This window comes from Danio aesculapii, chromosome 5 (assembly GCF_903798145.1).
Source record: "Danio aesculapii chromosome 5, fDanAes4.1, whole genome shotgun sequence".
Classification (NCBI taxonomy): domain Eukaryota; kingdom Metazoa; phylum Chordata; class Actinopteri; order Cypriniformes; family Danionidae; genus Danio; species Danio aesculapii.
Genome location: NC_079439.1, coordinates 72,313,557 through 72,341,477, shown reverse-complemented (window position 1 = coordinate 72,341,477; position 27,921 = coordinate 72,313,557). Strand labels below are relative to the sequence as shown.

Sequence of the window (27,921 nt, the reverse complement as noted above, 5' to 3'; positions counted from 1 at the left end):
TGTCAACCACTCACTATCCTTTGACTCAGACCCTGATCCATCAGGGGGCGCCACAGTAGAATGAACCACCAATTACTCTGGCATTTTACAGCATTTTACTGCAGAATTCAATTAAATTAAATTCAATTCACCTTTATTTGTATAGCGCTTATACAATGTAGATTGTGTCAAAGCAGCTTCACATAAAAGGTCATAGTAAACTGGAACAGTGTAGTTCAGTTTGTAGTGTTTAAGTTCAGTTCAGTTGAGCTCAGTTCAGTGTGGTTTAATAATCACTACTGAGAGTCCAAACACTGAAGAGCAAATCCAACGATGCGCAGCTCTACAGATCCCGAACCATGCAAGCCAGTGGCGACAGCGGAGAGGGAAAAAAAACTTCACTAAAGGCGGAGGTGAAGAAAAAAAACCTTGAGAGAAACCAGACTCAGTTGGGCACGACCATTTTAATTTCTCCGCTGGCCAAACGTCTTGTGCAGAGCTGTAGTCTCAGTGGCGGAGGCTGGCCTCAGCGAAGACTCGTCTGTCTCTGGAGCGTCATAGGAAACAGTCTCATGTTCTCCACTCTTCCATGACCATCGCAGTAGTTGCTCAGGAATTCGTTCATTTTTTTACTATTGATACCCAAGTTATTTTTTACAGTACCTCAACATATTAGTGTATGTGTGTAAAGCACTGTACTGTGTTTATAGAATAGCTGTCTGCTGTCCTCTATAGCATTTACAAGATCCTGTTGTCATGTTATGAGTGTCTTTTAATTCCGTCTTCCCCCTTGGCGATAAATTGCTCAGTCATTTGCGCCTTTTGCTTGTTCTGTCTTCATGCTGGGATGAAGTGCACTCACTGGACACTTTCCCCGAGAAGCGTCTCTCGCAGATTTTGCTCAAATTGAATAAATCACCGGGGGAATACACACTGCAGAGCTTGTTTTTCAGTATCTCTCGCCCTCTGTTCATACTTCAGAGTGGGCTGTGGAGGAGAGGAGAGGAGAGGTGGATGTAGACAGAGAGAGAGAGAGAGAGAGAGAGAGAGAGAGAGAAACTAGTCAGAAATACTATTGGAAACCATCTGAATGATTGTATGAACAGTTTCCGTAAAGGGATGGACATGGTCAGCAACAATACTCAGGTAGGCTGTGGCATTTACACAATGCTCAATTGGTACTAATGGGCCCAAAGTGTGCCAAGAAAATATCCCCCACACCATTACACCACCACCAGCCTGAACCGTTGATACAAGGTTGTATATATATTATATACAAGGACCGGTGTGGTCTTCTGCTGCTGTAGCCCATCCGCCTCAAGGTTGGACGTGCTGTGTGTGTTCAGAGATGCTCTTCTGCAGACCTCGGTTGTAACGAGTGCTTATTTGTGTTACTGTTGCCTTTCTATCAGCTGGAACCAGTCTGGCCATTCTCCTCTGACCTCTGGCATCAACAAGGCATTTGAGCCCACAGAACTGCCGCTCACTGGATATTTCCTCTTTGTCGGACCATTCTCTGTAAACCCTAGAGATGGTTGTGTGAAAATCCCAGTAGATTAGCAGTTTTTGAAATACTCAGAGCAGCCCGTCTGGCACCAACAACCATGCCACGTTCAAAGTCACTTAAATCCCCTTTCTTCCCCATTCTGATGCTCGCTTTAAACTGCAGCAGATCGTCTTGACCATGTCTACATGCCTAAATGCATTGAGTTGGACAAGTGTACCTAATAAAGTGGCCGGTGAGCGTATAAACCATAACCTCAAAATCCTCAAACATAAAAACTAAGCACCAGGAAAAAAAAATCCTAAGAAAACTAACAGTTAAGCTTTTCACAATGTGAGTCTGTCTTCCCCGTGGAGTCGCTGAACAGAAATGCAGCAGGGATCTCTCAAAAACATTGAATTGGCTTCCTGGTGGACCTTCATCTCTTCAAGGGCCGCAATTGTTGATTCTGAGTCTTTGTTTTTCACGTCATGCATTAAAGCCCAATTCCTGTAAAGTTTATTGTCCTTCTATCATTCCATTAACCTTCAGAAGACTAGCAGAGCGTGTGGTTAATGTTCCCCTTCATATATAACAAAGCCTGGTTCTCCAAAGCGGCACCACAATGTACAAAGCAGAGAAAAGGGCATTGATAAAAAGACCAGTAGTATTGTCCTGGTCAATAGGGGATGCCATTATCAGTATATGCATCTGTGTCTGTTGTGCCATGCTTATGCAACACATAAAACATAATAATAATAATAATAATAATAATAATAATAATAATAATAATAATAATAATAATAATAATAGTAGTAGTAATAATAATAGTAATAATAATAATAGTAATAATAATAATAATAATAGTAATATTAATAATAATAATAATAATAATAATAATAATAATAATAATAATAATAATAATAATAATAGTAGTAGTAGTAATAATAATAGTGATAATAATAATAGTAGTAATAATAATAATAATAATAATAATAATAATAATAATAATAATAATAATAGTAATAATAATAATAATAATAATAATAATAATAATAATAATAATGATAATAATAATAATAATAATAATAATAATAATAATAATAATAATAGTAATATTAATAATAATAATAATAATAATAATAATAATAATAGTAGTAGTAGTAATAATAATAAAACTCTAAACTAAATAAAACGAAACAAAACTCTAAATGAAATGAAACTCAACGAAAAAATGAACGAAACACTAAACACACTTTAAACCAAACAGAATAAAACAAAATTAAAAAAGAAAGAAAACTCTTAGCTAAACTAAACATAAGAAACTCGAAACGAAATGGAACTCTTAACTAAACAAAACTAAATGAAACTCTGAACGAAACAAAACCCTAAAGTAAATGAAACAAAATGAAACTCTAAACGAAGCTAAACTAATTGAAATGAAACTCTAAACCAAATGAAACGAAACTTTAAACTAAACTAAACTAAATTCCAAACAAAAAACTCTAAACAAAATGAAACAAAACTCTAAACTAAATGAAACAAAACTCTAAACTAAACTCTAAACAAAAAAATAACACCCTATTGCCACATTTTTGTAAACTACAATTGCAACACGGTTACAAAATTACACTAGCAATACAATTTACACCTATAAAAGCATACAATGAATCATACACTTTCCCAACCAAAGCATTATAAAATTCAGCAGGTGCTACACAATGAGAACTCAAAAAGAACAAAATCAGCACCTCCTAGTAAACTGTGGCCGAATGTCAAAGGTAAAGATGTAGTTTGCTGCTGCATCCGAAGCCACTGTGATTTTTATTTATTTATTTTTTTTATTTTTTCTCCTCTAATAAACGAGTTTCGCCTTAGAAGACGTAGACGAAATGCAATGAATGCAATGTGGCGGCTTTTGGAGGTGTTAGACGCTCTTTAGGAGTGCAGACAGATGCTCAAGGCAGTTCTGAAGTGAATAATATTAGAAGAAAAATAATACTGAAGTACTGTGATGACGGACAGAGGCTTTTTACAATTAGCAGAACAACATTTCAGATCATGTATGCTGATTTGTCAATTAGTGTGTCCCATCACGCACATTTTTTAATCATATAATCTGTTCAAACTGAATCTCATGACTTGCATTTTGTATTTATCATACTCCGTTTGTAAATGTATGCACATCTTGACGTTTACATCACCCATTTTTAACGCAATCTTCCAATATGCACATGAAAATAGGTGGACGTAAACATATCTAGTGTCCGTTCAGCATCTCTCAGGAGAGGTGTTTACATCTGGTGTTTACAGTGTCCTTCTCATCTTCTCTTTATTACGGCTCTCGCGCTGTACACAACAGCAGCAGGACGAGTGCTTCGCCAGATTGTAACTGACTTTGACCCTGATGGTGTTTCTTTCTGAATTATGGTCAGCCATCGCTTCTTATGTGTTAGCGCTCAGCGAGTAGTCAAGCGAGTAATTGGCATTCTTCTATCTGGAGCCACTCGGGAGCCATCGCCATGTAATAGACACACTAGTGTAACACTCTTTTTTCTCTTTACAGCTCCCCTAGTGTTAAAAAATCAACACTTTTCTATCCATTCAATCAATCTTCGGGTCTGGCTGGAGCACATTTAGCTTAGCTTAGCATAGATCATTGAATTAGATTAGACCGTTAGCATCTCGCTTAAAAAAATAGGCAACAAGTTTTTGATCATTTTGATATCTCAAGCTTGAGTCTTCTGTTGTTACGTTGTGTACTAAGACTGGTGCTATTTTCTAGGCTGAAATAGCTAGCAACTATGCTTTCATTCTGGCATAATTCTTTGTATACTCTTACCTAGCTACCTATTTGGTCCTATTTTTCAGAATGTATATGAGACTATAGTTACTAGCCATATCATATTTACATAGGCTGAATTTAAACAAACAAATTAAATTTGGTAACATTCAACTTTATTTGTTTAAATCCGGCCCATGTAAATTGTATACAGCCACTTTCCTTAAGAAATATATATTTCATAAATCCAAAACTGGTCATTTTTAAATGTGATGCTAATGGTCTAATCTGATTCAATGATCTATGCTAAGCTAAGCTAATCTAAAAGTGCCCAAGCCTCATCCAAATATTGTCTGAATGGATATAAAAGTGGAAAAATCTCAAGTTTAACTCCTATAGGGGAGCTGTAAAATGAGCTAATTTCCCCCAAATAAAGTGGAGTGTTCCTTTAAGCTGGAGCAAACAATTCTTGTCTGTCCATGCAGCTCTTCGGTTCCTCCGTGTGGGTTAGCTGGATTATCTAAAGTGTTTGCTGGCATCAGTCCACTAGACCTCGACACACTGCTATTGGCTGTGTCCAATTCCTAAAGACACTGTTAAGCCAGTGTCGCTGGTGATAACGGAGGCGAGCAGATAAGATGAGAGTGAAGGAGAAACAGAGGGCTTTGCGTTTTGGATTCGCATTGAAACGCAGCTTTGGTCACGCTCTCGCTCTTCACTTTATCTGTGATCGCAGAAATTACTGACAGGTGCTTGTGACTGGAGTAATTTCATGGTAAAGGTGACAGGTGGGAATTTCACATCATGCCACGCTTCCTGGACAATCTTCAAATGATTGCTTTTTAAAATGTCATCCTCGACGGTACAGCAGGCATGAAAAACAAACTAAATGAAAGTGTATGAAATCTGTGCTGATGAAAATAATGGGCAGCTTGACAGTGCAGTGGCATATAAAGTCACACAACAACAATTAAACTGAAATGTGTAAACAACCTCTCCAAAGTTTAGGGTCAATAGAACTTTATTTATTTATTTATTTATTTTTATATAAAATAAATTAGTATAAATTAATTAGCTGTCAAATTTAATTGTATTGTATTTAATGGGGTTTTATTTTTTCATTTCATATCAGTTTAGTTTACTTAAGCAGGAACAATTCAGTTGTAAATAAGTATAGAAATATAGTATTTTCTATAAAAAGGAGACAATAATAATAATAATAATAATAATAATAATAATAATAATAATAATAATAATAATAATAATAATAATAATAATAATAATAATAATAATAATAATAATAATGTATTTTACAGTGCGGGTAAACTGATCAAAAGGAAAAAAAAACATTTATAATGTTTTAAAAGGTTTATATTTTAAATAAATGCCATAATGATTCTGAATATTCAGCTTTACATGTTTGTTCATTTCATTCATTGTTTGTTTGTTCGTTCGTTTGTTCATTTATTTATTTATTTATTTATTAGTTTTGATGTCTTTATCTACAATTCTGAATATTTAGCTTTGTATGTTCATTCTTTTGTTTGTTTATTTGTTCATTTGTTCGTTCGTTCGTTCATTCATTCACTGGTTTTGACATCTATCTGCATCTTTATCAACAGTTCTGAATATTTAGCTTTGTATATCCGTTCTTTTGTTTATGTCCGTTCATTCATTTATTCATTCATTCATTCATTCATTCATTCATTCATTCACTGGTTTTGACATCTATCTGTATCTTTATCTACAATTCTGAACATTTAGCTTTGCATATCCATTAGCATAGCTTTTGTTTATGTTCGTTCATTCATTTATTCATTCATTCATTCATTCATTCATTTTGACACTTATATGTAGTCATCTAGGATTCTGAATATTCTTCTTTGTATGTTCGTTAGTTTGTTCGTTCGTTCGTTAATTTGTTGATTCATTCATACATTCATTCATTGGTTTTGACATCTCTATCTTTATGATTCTGAATATTTTGCTTTGCATGTTCATTCGTTTGTTTGTTCAGTTGTTCGTTCATTCATTCATTGGTTTTGACATCTTTATCTATGATTCTGAATATTCTGCTTTGTATGTTTGTTCATTCATTCATTCATTCATTATTTCATTAATTCATTCATTCATTAGTTTTGACATCTATATGTATCTTTATCTAGGATTCAGAATATTCTTCTTTGTATGTTCGTCAGTTTGTTCGTTCGTTTGTTAATTTGTTCATTCATTCACACATTCATTCATTGGTTTTGACCAAGCGGCAACCTCCCGCTCTCCATCGGGAAGCCAATACGGAAGTAACTGAAACTGCAATTCATCAAAATTCCGCTAGTCCTGGCTTCATAATAGAGTAAATTGCAATTGAGCCCACTGTTAAAATGGCCAACTTTACAGCAGAAAAAAAGGTGTTTACAGCCTGGTACAAAGAACGATTTTGGTTCATATAGCTATTATTACCCTCCATGACTACTGTGAGGGGGTGAATTTTTTTATAACTCATCCATTTCCTTTATATTAGGTTATATTAAGTTTGCATAATTAAGGGCGTGGCCACTTGAGTGACAGCTAGGTCTCGCTGGTCGCCGTCACTTCACCTCAGCTGAATCCGGCAGATTAGCCACTGATCTCGGCATATTCATCGTATTTTTGTGTTGTTTTATGTGGCTTTACACAGTCAGCTGCCTTTTGGACTTATTTCTTACAATTATCAGATGATATGGGATGCTGTGTGCACTTAATTGTGCTCACAAACCATTCATGTGGCCTCGTTTCCCATGTGAGTAAAGTTATATACTTGTATACCATCTCTATAAATGTGTTTGTTTTATTTAAGATCATTTATCATTAATATTTTTCTTTAGACCCGTAAAGCACTCCAGAATGTGACAGATTTATTAGCTGTAGGCTCTAGAACAGTCATCTGAAGCGTTATCATACAGTGTTATGCTGGAGTTCATCAATAGTCTGCATTTACTAACACACACACACATCTGAAGTGTTTGGAAGTAATTCGCATTTTCCTCCTGTAGAAAAACATCATAAGAACAATGTTTAGTGGCTCAATGTGTTACTACAGTGTTTTTAAAAGTCTAATCACTTTATTGATATAGTGTACAGCCAAGCACATGTGGTCAGAACACAAACGAGTCGCAGGTAATAAAGAATCAAGCGTTTCTCCCAAAGTAAAGTCTGTCTGCCAGGTCTAAGCAAAGTGCCAGCAGGTGTCTGTAGCTCCGCTCACCCTCCGCCTCTTTGCCTTGTTTGGTATCCCGCCGTGGGTGCGATGACGCGTGAACAAAATGGCGACGGTTGGCCGCGCCTACTTGTAGCTTCTTTTGCAGTGTTCAGAAACCTATGGGTGACGTCACGGATGCTCCGTCCATATATTTTAGTCTATGGTTTTGACATCTATATCTATGATTCTGAATATTCTGCTTTGTATGTTTGTTCATTTGTTCAGTTGTTCGTTCATTCATTCATTCATTGGTTTTGACATATATATCTATGATTCTGAATATTCTGCTTTGTATGTTTGTTCATTCATTTGTTCATTTTTTCATTCATTCATTGGTTTTGACATATAAATCTATCTTTATCTATGATTCTGAATATTCTGCTTTGCATGTTTGTTTGTTCATTCATTCATCCATTCATACATTTATTCATTGCTTTTGATTTCTATTTATATCTTTATCTATTATTTTGAAAATTCAGCCTTGCTGTTTGTTTGTTTATTAATTTGTTCAATGGCTCCATTCATCCATCCATCCCTCCATTGGTTTTGATATCTTTATCCAATGTCATCTTGAATTGATTTCCAACTTACTGTTTCTACAGTAGTTTTGATCAAAAAGCAGCAGCCTTGATGACCATAAGGGCCTCTTTTAAAGCAGTTTTTGCGGGGTGTTCTGGATCTGCTGTCTGATCTCCCGCAGTTTTCTCCTGCCTTTATTCCACGTGGTCCTGAACTCCTGTCGTCTGCCGTTTCAGGCAAGGCAGAGCAGATAAAAGATGTTTCTTGCCTCAGATAAAAAGCAGACCTGCTCGTACCTCTCATATTAAGTTGTTCATCTTCATGAGAGATCTCTCTTTCAAAGCCATGCATACCTCTCTCCTCATTTCCCCGTGGCAGCAATTATTAAGATAAAGGAGACGGTGCTTTACCGCTCTTGCTGTTAATCTTACACAGTCTTTTTGCAGACTTCTTTTTGTATGTGTATTATTTTTATTTTTGTGCACAGGAGGGTAACATGAATAGAGCAGTGATTGTTGATGATTTTCTCTGAAATAACCGTCTGTCGAATATATTTGTTGTCCTCCTGTCATATAATTACTCTTCAGAAAACTAGCAGACTAATAAACAATTGCTAATTCTAACAAAGAAATTAGATATTTTTGAAGTAATAAAGCTTGATGAAGCACAAACTTTTTTTTTCATTTCTTTTGCAATTATTTCTGAAATTAGCAAGCACGTTTTGAGTATAAATGAATTGGCAGGATTGTCTTTAAAACTTTTCTAGTGAATTTGATGATGCAGTCTGATCAAAAAGATGTGTTTGTGTGTTAGGCAGTAAAGCAATGATGATGTAATATTATATTATATTATATATATTATATTATATTATATTATATTATATTAAATTATATTATATTATATTTTATTATATTATATATATATTATATTATATTATATTATATTATATTATATTATATTATATTATATTATATTATATTATATTATATTATATATATTATATTAAATTATATTATATTATATTTTATTATATTATATATATTATATTATATTATACTATATTATATTAAATTATATTATATTATATTATATTATATTATATTATATTATATTATATTATATTATATTATATTTTATTATATTATATATATTATATTATATTATTTTATTTTATTTTATTTTATTTTATTTTATTTTATTTTATTTTATTTTATTTTATTATACTTTAGAATCAAGATTCCAAAATTAAATGGACGCCATATAGTAAAAGAAGAATTGGTTCCCCGGAGAACCTTTTTAGCAAGTAACTGAAAACCAAAGTTGCAACTAATTTTGCATATTTATGCACTACTTTATTCCTTTTTCTATTATAACAAGTATCAAACTTTTTTAAGTTCATATTTAAATTGAAAAAATAAAAAATATATAAAATGAATCGTGGAATCTTAGACACTTGATGCACTCGACTGTCACATCTCTACCTTTGTAGTGGAGCTTTTGTGTATTAGAACAGTTTATAGACATTGACGGATCATCATGAAATCATTGATGCCAATAAAGAACTCTTATTTCTAACAGTGTTTAGTGTTCATGTAAACATTATGTTCGGATTCATTTCTTCCGAATGATTTAATTCCACACAACACACATGAACTCATTCAGAAACACATGCTGTTGCTAGGAGACATGGTACAAATAATAGCAGCGTGATCTAAATCAGCTCAAATGGTTAAACATGTCTGAAATCATCTGCACGGGATGGAGTGATGGCTTTAATTATAGTTTAAAAATAAAAATGTCCTTTGTGAACTATACATTTTATTTAAAAACTCTAGTATGTGGACTGGTTTTCTGCACTTAAAAATGCACTTTTTTTGTAAGAATACCAACACATCAATGTGTAACCTACTCACTTAAAAAAGTTGGGTTAATAATAACCCAACAGGTAACCCATAGATGGGTCAATTTGGCACCGACCTTCTGTTGGGTTATTGTAACCCAATCCATTGGGTTAATAAGGTTAACCCAACAATTTGGGTTATAAAAATAACTAATTTGTTGGGTTATTTTGCCAAAAAGTGGCTTAACCCCTAAATAATAATAAATTATTATTATTATTATTATTATTATAGTAGTAGTCATCTTTATATGAAAATAAAAAAATACACCGCTTTTATTACATTGGCAAAGCTTTATTTAAATCCATGAATTTAGTGCCACATCTTTCACAATAACAAACGCCTGAGAGCAGTCTATTTCATCCCCAAGCAGCAGGACAATAGGGTTCTGTCTCTGTTGCTCCTCCTCCTCTAAGTACTGAACGAAATACAAGTATACACACATGAATTAAATAATGTCCAACATTTATTGTCATAAATAATGCACCTAGAAGTCGCAAATCAACAAATTCTTGTTTTGCCTCCTGGTATGAGGGCCGAACCATCTTGCTGCACAATCTGTATGGCAGTGAAGAAATGATAGCTGGCTGAGTTGTTAAAGCGACATCTCCAAAGTGGGATCTCCAAGGCTGTCTTTATATCAAACAGAAAAAAAACACAATTAAACTCAAAACAAGACCCTCATATCAAAGGTGAAATGCTATAAATTGGGATTAAAACAGAGCTGTTATGCAGGATTGTCTCACCAGATTAAATGTTTGCTTGAACTGGTAGATCCAAGGCTCTTCTTTTTTTGCAATACGAGAGGGTCCGCAGTGATGCATCTCCCCAAACTTCAAAAAGTTTCTTTGGTGTGTGGGTATAAAATACCTGTCCTGAACAATCTAAAAATAAACAAAAACAGCACTTAAATCCATGCCATGCAAACAGTACACTGGATTTATTAAAGGGATATTTTACACAAAAATGGAAATTCTGTCATCTGTAATTCACCCTCCCCTTGTTCTAAATCTCTCCTCAGATGAACACAAAACATGATATTTTAAACAATATAGGTAACTAAACCATTCTTGATCCACAGTGAAATTCCATAGCGTTTTTGTCTTCTGTTGAAGTCAGTGGGGACTATTAAGTTTTTCATTTGCTTTGTCCTTTAAAGTTATCCTTTTTGGTCAGCAGAAATAAATAAAAAAGAAATAAAAAAAATCAATCAACAACTTGAGGGTGAGTAAATGATGAATACACCCAAAAATCAGGGAAACACCCATACACTACGGCCAATTTAGTTTATTAAATTTACCTATACTGCATGCGTTTGGACTGTGAGGGACATGCAAACTTCACACAGCAATGCCAACTGACCCAGCTCCAGGACATGATGGATTCGCCTCTGCTGCTGAATGAGGGTGTTTCAACGATTTTTGGGTGTATTTCTCATTTACTCACCCTCAAGTTGTTGATTTATTTATTTTATTTCTGCTGACCACAGATGATAACTTAAAAGACAAAGCAAATCAAAAACTTGATCGTCCCCACTGACTTCAACAGAGGAAAAAATGCTGTGGAATTTCACACCAAGAATGGTTTAGTTACCTACTCCTCCATATACCAAATGATGTTCGCTCCAACCTTAAAACAGAAATTTTAATTTTTTAATTTTTTATTTGCAAATGTATGCCGGACCAAATAACAACAAAAATCATGTATTTACCCAGTTTAGCAATGGAGAAAAGATAACTGGAAGGCTGGAAGTGGTCATCTCCAGGAGTACCTTAAACAGATAAAGAGAAAAATAAAAACTATGAAAATGTGCACTTTTAGCTGCAGAATTAGTCTTTTATGTGAGTTCTTAAGGTACATCACATTTGCAAATTTGGTGGGCAAATAAGGTCCATTTTATATGGTCAATTGTGCACTGATGTTCATCAGTGTGCTTAATTCTCATGCTCAGAAACTTGCAAAAGAGTCAAACTCTTGATCACAGATTTCTACTGAAATAACAGTCATAACGCAATAATTAATATAAATAGGTTAATGTCTGTAATATCTCAATTTGGTCAAATGTTCTGAAATTTCTGAACTGTGCTTAGACTCTAAATCAGTCATCTGTAATTACCTGTGGTTACATGCCTGATACAGTCTAATACCAAATTCACACTGAAATAAGGCACAGAAACGCTTTTGAAAGAGACATTTGTGTCTGTACACACTACCAGTGCTGTTCAGAGAAGTATAAATGCATTTACAGAAGAATTACAAATGTATAATTTGATTTTAAGACATATGGTGATGTAAAGACACCTTTACAGTATATGATACTGCTTAAGTGTGTGTATTGGTGCATTTTTACATCATGTACATATTACAAAATACAGAGCTGTTGTTTTCTCACCTTTCTCAACAAGATTATCGAGGATTAAAGCTCGCTCTGTCCAGAGCAACCTACAATGAACAAACAAACAAAAAATAAAATTAACCACAAATTAACATGAGCTGACAGACAACATTTATCAGTTGAGTGGTCACAGCATCACCTGAATTGAAAACTGGGCAAGGACAGTGTATGTTTAAGGGCTTTGTATTATTGTTTATTAGCATATATTACTACTATTATTATACAAAGCTAGCAGATGTTAAAATTCTTATATGTATAATTTTTTAAGCTTATATTTAATTGCTGTATGACATATATAACCGATTAAACATTAATATTAGCATCTAACATTATCAGGGTTGTGGTTTCATCCCTGTAGGTTAGTATAAGATGTAGGGAAAATGCAATTTTCAGGGCCTTCAATATAGTACACACAAACAGTAATAATAACATTTAACTTTCAATAGATAATAACCAAGTACCTTGAAATGGATCATGAATCCTCTTCTGATAAAAGACGATGTAGCAAGCTTCTGCTCTGCTCGTCCAGGATAACTTTCTCACGTTGCGATCCATTCAGCGCCCTCTAGCGGCGAATAATAACCAATAATAATATAATGCTCAGATTCCGTACTTCTTGGGAAAACTAGCAACTTCCTGAACAAAATGTAGCACATATATGTTTCTATATTAGTATTTAATTGTTACAATATAGTTTCCTAGCGAAAGGACAGTGTTTTTAGACAACATAACATACCTTCAACAAGACTGGACGCGACTCCGGTTTGATGTCTCTGCTGGGTCCTAAAGACGAGAAATACTGCGGAATATCTCAAATACGTGTATCATTTCCTCCAAAAGTAGTGTAGAGATGAACACGGAGGTAGAGAAAGCGTTTTATCCGCATATAGATCGGCTATGAAGCGCGCACGCTTGTATAATCAATAATTACGAGTCCAGGTGAAACAGATATAAAAAAAACACGACACGAGGAGGCAATTTGATTAAAAAAATAACAATATTACTGCATTAGAGCTTGCATAAACTTTATAACGCAAGAGCAGCATCACGTACGCATATTAATACAGCGGTTCTGTGTCAGATCAATCAGTTGACTGTTGAAATTTCAAAATTGTAACCCAACTGGTTGAGTTATTAAATAAATAACCCAATAAAAGGTTTACAATAACCCAACAAAGCACCAAATATTTTTAACTCAACCATTGGGTTAAATAAATAACCCAACGTTTTTTAGAGTGTACAGAACTGTTATTTTTTTGTCATCTGCATGTGTATTACATGTTCAGTAAGGGTGTAATAAGACACAATTTTGGGTTGAATGAACAAACTAATTAACTAACTAATAAACTAACGAATGAATGAACGAACAAATAAACAAATAAATGAAGGAACTAAAAAACAAACTAACTAACAAACCAATAATGAACTAACAAACTAAATAACAAACTGACAATATAACAAACTAACAAATAAACTAATTAACAAACAAATTAACAAACAAACTAGCTAACCAACAAACAAACAAACAAACAAACAAACAAAGAGACAAACTAACAAACTGGCAAAATAACAAACTTACACTAACGAACAAACAAACTAACAAACAAACTAACAAATTAACGAACAAACAAGCAAACAAACAAACAAAGTGAACTAGCGAATTAACAAATAAACTAACAAACAAACAAATTAACTAACAAACTAGCTAACCAATGAACAAATAAACAAACAGACTAACAAACAAACTAACAAACAAACAAATTACGAACTAACAAGCAAGCAAACAAACAAACGAACTAACAAATGAACTAACTGACTAACTAACTAACTAACTAACTAACTAACTAACTAACTAACTAACTAACTAACAAACTAACTAACTAACTAACTAACTAACTAACAAACTAACTAACTAACTAACTAACTAACTAACTAACTAACTAACTAAATAACTAAATAACTAACTAAATAACGAACGAACAAAAAAATGCACGGACGAACTAACTAACTAACTAACTAACTAACTAACTAACTAACTAACTAACTAACTAAATAACTAAATAACTAAATAACGAACGAACAAAAAAATGCACGGACAAACTAACTAACTAACGAACTAACGAACTAACTAACTAACTAACTAACTAACTAACTAACTAACTAACTAACTAACTAACTAACTAGCTAACTAACTAAATAACTAAATAACTAACTAAATAACTAAATAACGAACGAACAAAAAAATGCACGGACGAACTAACTAACTAACAAACTAACGAACTAACGAACTAACTAACTAACTAACTAACTAACTAACTAACTAAATAACGAACGAACAAAAAATGCACGGACGAACTAACTAATGAACTAACTAACTAACATACTAACTAACTAACTAACAAACAAACAAAAAAATACACGAACTAACTAACTAACTAACTAACTAACTAACTAACTAACTAACTAACTAACTAAATAACTAACTAACTAACTAACTTACTAAAAAACAAACTAACAAACAAACAAACAAACAGACTAACTAACAAACTAGAGAAACAAACTAATGAACTAAATAACAAATGAACTAACAAACAAACAAATGAACTAACGGAGTAACAAACTAATGAACTAATGCTCCAACTAATGAACTAAATAACAAATGAACAAACAAACTGACAAACGAACGAACAAACAAATGAATGAACAGACAAACAAACGGATGAACTAATGAACAAATGAACAAATTACCTTACAAACTAATTATGAACTAACGAAATAACTTACAAAATAACAAACTAACAAATAAACCAACAAACAATGAACAAACAAATGAACTAACAAACTAACGAACGAACAAATGGACAAACAAACTAATGAACCAACAAACGAACGAACAAATGGACAAACAAACTAATGAACTAACAAACGAACGAACGAACAAATGGACAAACAAACTAATGAACTAACAAACGAACGAACGAACAAATGGACAAACAAACTAATGAACTAACAAACGAACGAACGAACAAATGGACAAACAAACTAATGAACTAACAAACGAACGAACGAACAAATGGACAAACAAGCTAATGAACAAACAAACGAACGAACGAACAAATGGACAAACAAGCTAATGAACAAACAAACGAATGAACAAACAAATGGACTAACAAACTAATGAACTAACAAACGAACGAACGAACAAATGGACAAACAAACTAATGAACTAACAAACGAACAAATGGACTAACAAACTGATGAACTAACAAACGAACGAATGAACAAATGGACTAACAAACTAATGAACAAACTAACAAATTAACAAAATAACAAGCAGACCAAGTAATGAATGAATGAACAAATACTATTCTGAATAATTATGGCATTTATTTGGAAAATAATAATCATAAAGGGTGGTCCAATTATGTTTCATGCAGACAGAGTTATTTTACACTATTAAAGCAGGGGGTAAGGTAAACTTTTTTATAATAATAATTATAATAATAATAATAATAATAATAATAATAATAATAATAATAATAATAATAATAATAATAATAATTATAATAATAATAATAATAATAATAATAATAATAATAATGATAATAATAATCATCATCATAATAATAATATATAAAATATATGTTAAAATGCTGCAATACATACTGTCCATATTCATATGATGATTTTCCAAGTGTGTGTACAGTGTTCCCCAGCTTTAATCTGAGCAAATCAGTGCTGTTTTCTCTGTTTGCGATGAGCGATCAATAACACAGAGGAGCCCAGACAGTCACAGCTAGACGGATGACCCAGAAAAACTGCAAAATAAAAGCCTAAATCATTAGAGACAATTTTCTCCAGGTTACTCACCATCACCAAACTAGGACAGGAGCACCATTGAGTCACCGTATGCTGACCCGGTTATTGGTGCAGCAATTATTTTGTCATCTTCACCATCGGTGTTGTTTTCGTTAGGACACACACCCCAAATGTTCCTTCAATCGATCCGTGTTTAGTGTGGTCAATAAGTATCGAGTTGGCAGAACAAATAAGCGCATCTTTGCTTTCATGAGGGTTTTGGCAAGTGGATGTTTAGATTTTACCAAGGAAACCTCCAAAATTAATTCAGACACAAACTATGGGAGGAAACAGGTTGCATTTATAAGCACCTGATCAATGATGTCTTGTAGAAAATCATACACTCTCAGAAATATAGGAGCAAAAGCTGTGAATTTGGTGGTACCTTTTCAATAGCTACACTTTAGTTTTAGGGTATAATATGGGCCCTTTAGGTACTAATATGTACCTCCTAAGTTACCAGAATGGAGCATTTAAAGGGCACCTATGGTAAAAAATCTACTTTTCAAGCTGTTTGGACAGACATATGTGCATGTATGGTGTATAGACCGTCATATTGGGGTGATATAAACACACCCAGTGCTTTTTTTTTCAATTTAACAACATTAAAAACGGTGGACCAATTGGAGCGGTTTTCAGATCGACCGCAACTTTACGTAGGAGAGCGGTCCCCCGGCCCACCAATATTGATTGACAGGCGTGTCATCATATCGTCAGTTTGTTGATTCACGTCCGCCATTTTCAGCGTGAGTCGAAGCGATATCACTAAAGGAACACGCTAGCTCTATTTTTAGATGCAAGGCTCATTGGGCTCAACACAAGATCAATATTCTCCACATTATCGCTCTAATCAGAATTATTGGTTGTATCTTTAGGTAGGTTTGCAAACATGTGTACTTCTCATTAAGTCTACCTTATACTTCAGCCGTTTGCATTTCTCGCGATCCCAGAAGCTCCCTGTGATCTTAACTAGCATGCGTTTTAGAATTCTAAACATAGGTTTCTATCAGGGTACACTCAAGTCGACGGCTGGGCGCCGCGGACCGCTGCAGAAACCTATGTTAAGAATTCAAAAATGCGTGGCGCAACGATTCGGGACACTTCATGTTTCTGCCGCGTCACAGAGAGTGTCTGGTGTGCCGTGTCGCGGCTTCGAGCGACGCATCCGGTGCCTCAGTCAAAGTTAATTCAGTGTGCGTGGTTATTAGTTTCTGTGTACAAGCTCGGCACTTGAAACTAGCACACAGTTGGCTGTAAAACTGTACAAAGACACAAATGATTTTGTACTCTCTGCTTGGTCTGTGTCCGAGTCGTACATGTACGACTGAATGCAGATCCTCTCCTGCTCCTCTCAGTCTGCCTGTCTGTGTTGCAAACACAGAGCGGGTGAGCTCATGGCCCCACCCCCTTGTTACGTTGGCGGGAAGCTGAAACTACTTTACATGTGAAGCAACACACCCCTAAATCAGCGAGCTGTGGACACGCCCCCAACATGACACTTTTTAACACATTATAATAAAACAATCTGAATTGTGTTTTGAACTGAACCTAAACTGGCACACTCAGAACAACCATAATATTAATATTAAATCATAAAAAAGAGGTCAACTATGGGCCCTTTAATGTACAAAATAGGATATTTGGAAAAGGTACGGCCCCAGTGGCAGCTTTTGTACCTTTATTTCTGAGAGAGCAATAGCAGCATGTAATGTCAAACTGAACTACACTGCAACAAAAATGTTTTCTAAATACATGATATATAAATACAGAATATAAAATAAATATAAGATGATGGTCCAAATAATAAAATAAATCCTAAATCAAGAAGCATTTTCTAGAGCAGTGTTTCCCAACCCTGTTCCTGAAGGCACACCAACAGTCCACATTTTCAACCTCTCCCTAATCAAACACACCTGAATCAGCTCAGCAGAACATTAGAAGAGACTCCAACACCTGAAGTTAATGGGTCAGAAAAGGGAGACATCCAAAATATATACTGTTGGTGTGCCTCCAGGAACAGGGTTGGGAAACGCTGTTCTAGACAAGCAAAAAAACATTGACTTGTTTCAGAAATAGGATGCCAAAATGAAGTAAGTTTTTCCTTAAAACAAGCTAAATTATCTGCCAATGAGGTGAGCTAACTAGTCTTGTGTGTGTGTTTTTTGTTTGTTTTGTTTTGATTATTTCGCTTACTCTATTGGCAGATTATTAAGCTTGTTTTAAGAAAAAAAGTAAGCTGGTTTTATGAAAATTGGAGCAGGGGCGCCGCTAGACCCCAATTTACTGGGGCACGTGCCCTAGTAAAAATCGTCAGTGCCCCAGTAAATGCTTTGAGATACGATTTACTTCATACGCAAGTGTATTTATTAAGAGTGGTAATGCCAGAATAAAGACGGTATTCCTAGTTGTGAGCATGCACGCCGAGAAAATAGCCATGCTGATCACTCGCCACTCATGCGTTGTGAAATCGGCGGAACAGTCTTTTATGCGGAGGTGACTGCACGCACTGAGTTTTGCAAGTTGTCAAAACAAAGTTTAAATAATATGAGGGTGATCTTATTTACACTAAGCATGGCTGCTGATTTTGTTTGTATAAAGCAAAAAGAAAAGATGATGAGACAGGGAGGGAAGACTTAATAAACCTTATTCTCGGCCATGAGTCGACAACACACAACAGATAATTCGTTAAAACATCTTTTGTATTTTATTGAATTGTTCAGAGAAAATTATTCTAATAAAAGAATTATTCACACAAAAAAAGATTTCTTAAATCATCTTAGCATCACTCCAGTTGTATCTTTTAGATTGTTTTCCAGTTACATGTAGGATTAATTTTTGTTATTTATTTAGATTATTAATTGTATAGTAACAATAATACTGTTATATATTTATTTATATATATTTATTTATTTGTAGTTTTTATAATTTATTTACTAATTTGTTTGTATTTTTATTTATTTATATATTTATTTGTATTTTTATTGTTTATTTACTTATTTATTTGTATTATTTATTAATTGATTGATTTATATATTAATTTATTTGTATTTTTATTGTTTATTTACTTATTTGCTTATTTGTTTATATTTTTATTTATTTATGTATTTATTTGTATTTTTTATTATTTATTTACTTATTTATTTGTATTATTTATTTCTATTATTGATTGATTGATTGATTGATTGATATATTTATTTATTTGTATTTTTATTGTTTATTTACTTATTTGTTAGTATTTATTTATTTATTTATTTATTTATTTGTATTTTTTATTATTTATTTACTTATTTGTTTGTATTATTTATTTCTATTATTGATTGATTGATTGATTGATTGATATATTGATTGTTTAATTGATATATTTATTTATTTGTATTTTTATTGTTTATTTACTTTTTTGTTTGTATTATTTATTTGTATGATTGATTGATTGATTGATTGATTGATTGATTGATTGATTGATTGATTGATCGATCGATCTGTGCCCCAGTAGAGCTTTATGTCTAGCAGCACACCTGAATTAGACTACATAAGCTGCTTGGAGTAAGTGCTATTTTTCTTTCTATTTCAATAAATCTTACTAAGAACAATTCTTACTACACTTGCAGGTCATTTGACTTGTTTCTTGTGCAAATTTTATTCAAATCACTCACTTACAGCTGAAGTCAGAATGATTAGCCCTCCTGAATTATACACCCCCTCTATATTTTTTTCTGTTTAATAAAAAGAAGATTTCTTCAACACATTTCTAATCATAATAGTTTTAATAACTCATCTCTAATAACTGATTTATTTTCTCTTTGTCATGATGACAGTAAATAATATTAGACTAGATATTTTCAAGACACTAGTATTCAGCTTAAAGTGACATTAAAGGCTTAACTAGGCTAATTAGGGTGAAGTTAGGGTAATTAGGCAAGTCATTGTATAACAGTGGTTTGTTCTGGAGACAATCCAAAACTAATATTGCTTAAAGGGGCTAATAATATTGACCTTAAAATTATTTTAAAAATTAAAAACTGCTTTTATTCTAGCCGAAATAAAACAAATAAGATTTTCTCCAGAAGAAAAAAATATAAATAGGAAATACTGTGAACGTTGTCTTGCTCTGTTAAACATCATTTGTGAAATACTTAAAAAAAGCAAACAAGTTTGACCTCCTCTTTAGAGGGTTATTTTAGCAGCGGACACTCAGACCTCAGAGTCTCACACTCGTAAGGGCTTCGTGTCTGATTCCCAGCAGAACAAACAGTGGCCGTGGACATGAAATATGCATGGATCTGTTAACCTCAGGTACTTCTCAGTCACGGCAGGTCAGTCTTAAGTGGAGCTCGATGTGTTTGGTTAGCTGCGGCTGGATTAGCCATGAGCACAGTCAAAGAGCCTGCAGGGAATACTGAGCATTACCGTGTTTTTACCACGCTTTGCTCTTGGGAATCTGGCAGAGAATGAAACGCTGACCGGCCGCTCTTTCAGTGCCTTTGTTTCTGGGGGAATTTTTCTGATTCATTTTGTCTGTGGGGGATTGCTAGTATATTGTAATGAATTATTAATTTCAGTGAAAGTACACTTAATATTAAGTGGCGCCTTAAAGTTTAATATAAGGATGAAGAATTAAACATGTGGGGCAGCATGGTGGCACAGTGGTTAGCATAAAGGTTGCTGGTTCGAGTCCCGGCTGGGTCCTAGGGACTAAACTGACTACAGGAGACATTTTCGTTTTGGTTCTGTCGATGTAATTTGCAGATGAGCCCTTAAACTGCGTACATTAATGTCTGGCTTATATCAAATCTAAAACCAACTTTATCGGGCTAATTTAGCTGTCTTTCAAAGATTTTAGTACTAACAAGTTGTTAACGTCACAAGACCTAATACAGTTCAACTTCATCACAAGGCCTACCGTAGTTACGCTGCAGTTTCTTTGTCAATCGAAGAAGCCCGCAACTCCTGCTGCGGGACGGATGTTTGACGATTGGTTATCCTGTGTCCTCTGTTCCTCCTGCTGTACCAATGCAGCAGCTGCTTCACGTAAAAGCTGACTAACAAATTTTGCCATTTTACTTCTGTTATATACATTAGTAATCCAAAATCATTCATTCATTCACTTTCTTTTCAGCTTAGTCCCTTTATTAATCTGGGGTCGCCAGAGCGGAATGAACCGCCAATTTATCCAGCATGTTTTTTATGCAGCGATGCCCTTCCAATCGCAACCACACACACTCATACACTACGGACAATTTAGCTTACCCAATTCACCTGTACCACATGTCTTTGGACTGGGGGGGAAACCGGAACACCCAGAGGAAACCCACGCGAACACAGGGAGAACATGCAAACTCCATACAGAAACGCCAACTGACCCAGCCGAGGCTCGAACCAGCGACCTTCTTGCTGTGAGGCGACACCACTACCTACTGCGTCACTATGTCGCCGCACCAAACTCAACTTTTAGATTTTTTTGTGTGTACTGCTTTATTCTGGTCAGTAGAAAGAGCATTCGCCCTCTTTAGTACAGCAAAATACATAAGAAAAGATTAATTAATTTAGCGCCATTAGCATTTTAGGCCTCGGTGAGAGATTAGTCAAATGAGAGTTCAGCACTATCGACGCTAACAGAGCTTGCTCACATTGAACTGAGTTGTTTTGTTTTCAGTTGTCTTTGTTTTAGGTATACCCTAGGGAAATGAAACTTGACTGAGAGTCTACTACTGTGGTGCACTGATAAAACAATGAGCAATGCTTTTAAATGGCATACAGTATTCAGAAACCAATTCGGAGTGTTCCCTGATTTTCATTTAGAGGCGAGAATGTAGTTGTTTAGATTGCAACCATGTCGTTTATTGATGAGGACAGTGCTTATTTTAAATATATATTATTTCGGAGATTCAGCACATCGGCAGCTATCAGCCTGTCATTTAAGAGCTATGAAACCCCTCTCTTTCAGTTTAAGTCTACCGCAGAATAAAATGCTCTGTGATGGGCGTGGAGCTCTGTGAGCAGAGGGAGGAGTGGGCGTGGCCAGCAGGGGAGAAAGAGGGGAGCGAACAACTGTTGTCAGTCAGCTCACAAAATGAGACACAAACCATGAGGAGACGCATGATTTTATAGTTTACAAAGTTGAAATGCGAATAAATAAACAGTAATTAAATGCCCTGCTACATTTTGTTATTCGTAATTTCATATACACATGACCACAATTTGTTATATCATTATAAAGAGCGCTCTTTTATTGTCAGCTGTCAGTCAGCGCCCGCTCTTTTTTTTTTTTTTTTTTTCATTTCGCTTTTGCCGTGCCCAGTGTAAATGCAGATACGAGTCACTTTTAAAAGATGATGTGAGCAGGTCAGCAAAAAAAAAATAATTATATAGTCACAAAATCAGAATTGACCATCAAGATGTTTGATTTTCTTTTTTATATACACGATTATGCCGTCAAACTGTTGATTAACACAATATCACATGAGTAGCAGTGCAATATGGCTGTAAATCGTCACTGGTGGGTAAGAAACTCGGCCTGCAGCCTCAAGGCAAAACATGCCTCCCACCAGTGCCAATGTACAGCCATATCGCACTACTTGTTTGACATTGCTATTTATTCACTTCTGTCTGGTTCTCGAATCTGATTGGCTGATAGCAGTGTGATATTCTGCAGTAACAGCGCTCGTACAGCCTCTTCACTCTTGTGTATTACTCCGCCCACATAGAGTGACAGCAGATCAATAAACTCACTACAGTTTGACAAATATTGCAGCTGTTGAACAACATCCTGTACTTTTGAGGCTTTTTTAGTCGAGAATGTAAGTGTTTAGATTGCAATTATGCAGTTTATTTATAAGGATAGTACCTATTTTAAATATTTATAATTTCTGAGAGACTGTGCGTCGGCGTCCATTAGCCAAAGACGGTTGACCTTGTCTATCCACAAGATGGCGCCAGGACCGCTTAATAAGCCCTTGCTTAGAAGATTAAAGCTGCGTGTTTTCTAACAACAGCTGATCAAATCATTATTAAACTGGTAAGTGATATTCTAAGTCGATCTCTCTCTTTTGTTTAGATTGCAACTATGCAGTTTATTTATGAGGACAGTGCCTTAATACAGCTACTTTCCTATCCCGGTTCTCAACAGTGTTATTCAGAGACCTCACCCCCAAACACCCCCTCATATCACAAACACAACAGCAGTCTGGTAGTTATTGTGCTGCTTTTTTCGGGGTTAATTATTGTGATATCCCGCCTGCAACAGAGAAATACTGTAGACTGTAACACTGTAAGAAGATATCTCTGTAGACGGAGGGCATTTCATGTCAAGTTCAGCCTTATAATCTTAAAATGTGAGCAAAATCACATGTGTTGTCGTCACTTTATACATTACGCTAGAGAATCATTCAAGCACTAGCTCTAAGTGACGTTGGTGAATTAGTAACGGCATGGGCGTCGCTAGGCCTATTTTCTGCTCAGCCCCCCTAAAACTTTTCAGATTAGATCATAAACTGTGGACCAAATTATGGTCTCAGTCCCCTTTAAATTTGATATGAATATATATATATATATATATATATATATATATATATATATATATATATATATATATATATATATATATATATATATATGGTCTCAGTCCCCTTTAAATTTGATATGAATATATAATATATATATATATATATATATATATATATATATATATATATATATATTAACAAATAAACCCAAAAAATACTAATATATGTATACAAAACTAGTTGTTGTTGTTAGCTAGCCTCCTGTTACAGAAATCCTGCCAAAAAACATGTCAAAATATAATAAACGTGACCTCACCTTTATGGCTGCAGACACTAACTTTTGTTGTTGCCTGTCTGGTTTCATTTGTATGAAAACAAACCAATGGTAGACGACTTGTTGTGTATAACTCGTGACATAATGCTTTAACAGCAGGTTCCCCACACTCATCCCATATCTAGTGAACAGTATCCACACTTAAATGTGACACCTCCATTAATAAGCAAGCAGCTGCTAATTAGACAAAGTGACACAGACCAGTGAAAGCCGACAAAATAAAGACAAATTCCCTCACGACAGGCTTCATCCATCTGTAAAGTTCTCCATCAGGGGGCCTTCAACATAAAAAGCACACAGTACGGGAATGAAATCGCCCCTGTCCAGAGCCATTATGCCTCCGCAGAGAGAGAGAAAAAGAGCGTTTCTCTACATATCTCAAGTTAATTGAAGTTGTGATGCAGCACCAGCCGTAGGGAGTACAGCGATGGCTCTTTGTAATGGAGGTGGGAGATAAATTGTTTGCGACTTTTTGAGGCATCTCATCCCACTCCATCTTTCCGTTTCACCTCCCTCCCACTCCTGGCGCAGACAATAAGAGTTTATTTTTATATATTATGCCTCTGCTGTGGTGCAAATGGGCCAGAAAGTGTTGAGATGGGTCAGCGGCGTCCCCTGGGGCTCTCTGATTTGCTGCCAGTTGGAGATATAATATAAACATTGCAGATTTGTGGCCATCGCACAGACTGCATTGCTGTTCTTTGGCCTCCCATTTGGAATAGTTGTTGATTTCCAAATGGGAGGCCAAATATGTTTACTTGAATCATATGGTGACCGCTTATGAACTTCAGGAGATGATCATGTGAATGTAGCTGGATTCGCTCCGTTCATGCGGAATTATTGCTTTTTTTAGCAGGTCTAACACATGAAGTTGCTTGTTTTTTGGTTTAATAATAATTTGCTTTCCATACCATTACCTGACAATGAAGACATTGAAAGTATGGACAATATTATGCAGACATCTTTTAACAGAAACTTTTTAAATTAACCATGATTTTACTATGATTGATTAATAAATAAATAAATACAATAGATGACTAGTTTAATATATAATAAATAAAGCATGTAGTGACTCGTTTAATAAATGAATAAAGTAAATTATTGTTAAATAAATAAATAAATCATGTAGTGACTTGTTTAAAAAATAAATAAATAAATAAATAAAAAATGTAGAGACTCGATCAATAAATAAATAAATTAATAAACCATGTAGTGATTTAAATAAATAAAAAAGTTAAAAAATAATAAAAAATAAATTATAAATAAATGACTAAATAAATAAATCATATAGTGACTTGTTTTAAAAAATAAATAAGTAAATAAAATAGTTGACTAGTTTATAATATAAATAAAAAGTCATGTAGTGACTCGTTTAATAAATAAATAAAGCAAATGATTGTTAAATTAATAATTAATGTAGTGACTTGTTTAAAAAATAAATACATAAATAAATAAATGCATAAATAAATAAATGCATAAATAAATAAATAAATAAATAAATAAATAAATAAATAAATAAATAAATAAATAAATCATATAGTGACTTAATTAAAAAAATAAAGTAGTTGACTTGTTAAATAAATAAATAAATAAATAAATAAATAAATAAATAAATAAATAAATAAATAAATAAATAAATCATATTGTGACTTGTTTAAAAAAATATAAATAAATAAATAAATACATAAAATATTTGACTTGTTAAATTAATAAATAAATCATGCACTGTTTAAGAAAGAAAGAAACAAACAAACAAACAAAGAAAGCTCATACACAATATTCATTCTGTTTCCACTGCAGCATGAGCACATATTCTATACTGGACATTATTGAAGGTTCAGTGAGCAGACTTTAGTCTAAGCAGAGTCAGACCTTACTGTCCTCATCAAATCATTCAAAATCAAGACATGATCATATTTCATTGTTGTATAATAAGCATAATCTAGGGGCCTTTGCCTTTCATAAAAGCCACTTCTGATACCAAATGATCAACTATATGTGTGTGTGTGTGTGTGTGTGTGTGTGTGTGTGTGTGTGTGTGTGTGTGTGTGTGTGTGTGTGTGTGTATAAAGAGTTAAAATGCAAATTTAAGTGCATTTTTCTCAGGTTCCTTTTCAGTAAATTCACTTTTATAACAAAGAATATATCCTATTGTTGAATTTTAATTGAAATAACTGAACATAAGCTGAACCTGTACGAAACATTTTCGAATCAAATATAAGATGGCACTAAGAGGTTTTTGCTATATATAGAAAAGACCTTGGCCTGCACCTGAAGAGTAGTGACGACTTTCAGGATGGAATGGAAATTGGACTGTGAAACAGGCCCACCAAAGTCAAGGTTTGACCTCACTGATGCTATTTGTGTCAGAATGGGAGCGAATCCCTGAATCCATATTTCAGCATCGACTGGAAGCCTTTCCAGAAGAGCGGGAGCTGTTTAAACACCACAGTGGCCATGAATTTGAAATTAAGTGTTCAAGCACATTCAGGCTTTGCCTCATCCTATTGACAGGACACTTCTATTAATTCACTACCTGTGCTCAAGTTAAAATTATGCAGACATCTTTTAACAGACGCTTTTAAAATAACTGTGATTTTACTATGATTGATAAAAGAACAATAATAAATAAACAAGTATTTACTTGTTTTATTTGTTTTAACTTGTTTAATAAATAAATAAATAAATAAATTAGTTGAAGTGTTAAATAAATAAATAAATAAATAAATAAATAAATCATTTAGTAACTTGTTTAATAAAAAAATAAATTTGTTGAATTGTTAAATGAATAAATAAATAAATAAATAAATAAATAAATAAATAAATAAATAAATCATGTAGTGACTTGTTAAATAAATAAATACATAAATAAATAAATCATTTAGTAACTTGTTTAATAAATAAATAAATATATCATGTAATGACTTGTTAAATAAATAAATAAATAAATCATGTAATGACTTATTAAATAAATAAATAAATAAATAAATAATAAATAAATAAATCATGTAATGACTTGTTAAATAAATAAATAAATAAATAAATCATGTAATGACTTGTTAAATAAATAAATAAATAAATAAATCATGTAATGACTTATTAAATAAATAAATAAATAATAAATAAATAAATCATGTAATGACTTGTTAAATAAATAAATAAATAAATAAATCATTTAGTGACTTGTTTAATAAATAAATAATAAATTAATTAATCATGTAGTGACTTTTTAATATAAATAAATTAAGAAAGAATTAAGTAGTTGACTTGTTAAATAAATAAATAAATAAATAAATACTTGTTATATTTATAAATAAATCCTGTAGTAACTTGTTTAATAAATAAATAAAAAGAATAAATACATAAATACATGAATAAAATAAATAAGTAAATAAATAAATGAATGAATAAGTAAATAAATGAATAAGTAAATAAACAAAAAAGTAAATAAATAAATAATGTAGTGACTTGTTTGTTAAATAAATGAATAAAAGTAATAAATAAACAAATCAATCATGTAGAGACTCGTTTAATAAATAAACAAATAATTAGTTAATTATTAATCATAATTAATTCATCATGTAGTGACATGTTTCATAAATATATAAAATAATAATAATAGATAAATGAATAAATAAATAAATACATGAATAAATAAATAAATAAATAAATAAATAAACATTTGAAACATTTTAAAAGGCTGTTTCTGAAAAACTTTGCCTTTACAGCATCTCAGTAGTATCATAGCTTACCATGACTTTTACTCTCACGGTGAGAACAAAGGGTCTACTTTTTTTTTCTTTAACCGCTGAAGAGCAAACACACTTCCTCCATGGCCTGCACTTTTTCCTCTCTCTCAGATTTCCATAATCTTTATCTTTCTTCCCAACATGCACACATCATCAAAGCGTGTCTGTTCAGGATAAGAGCACA

General features: G+C 33.3%; 1 protein-coding gene and 1 long non-coding RNA gene across 2 annotated transcripts in view; one reads left to right on the top strand and one right to left on the bottom strand.

Moving 5' to 3' along the window:
* Positions 1-27,921, top strand: part of LOC130228738 (astrotactin-2-like) — a 544,402-nt gene that overhangs the window by 147,224 nt on the left and 369,257 nt on the right. The gene's annotated exons all lie outside the window — the stretch shown is intronic.
* LOC130229858 (uncharacterized) lies at positions 10,344-13,151 on the bottom strand. The gene is made up of 6 exons (XR_008837873.1): positions 13,031-13,151; positions 12,756-12,930; positions 12,292-12,341; positions 11,611-11,670; positions 10,646-10,783; positions 10,344-10,532 (listed from the first exon to the last, which is right to left on the bottom strand). It is a non-coding gene; the product is annotated as an uncharacterized LOC130229858 (long non-coding RNA).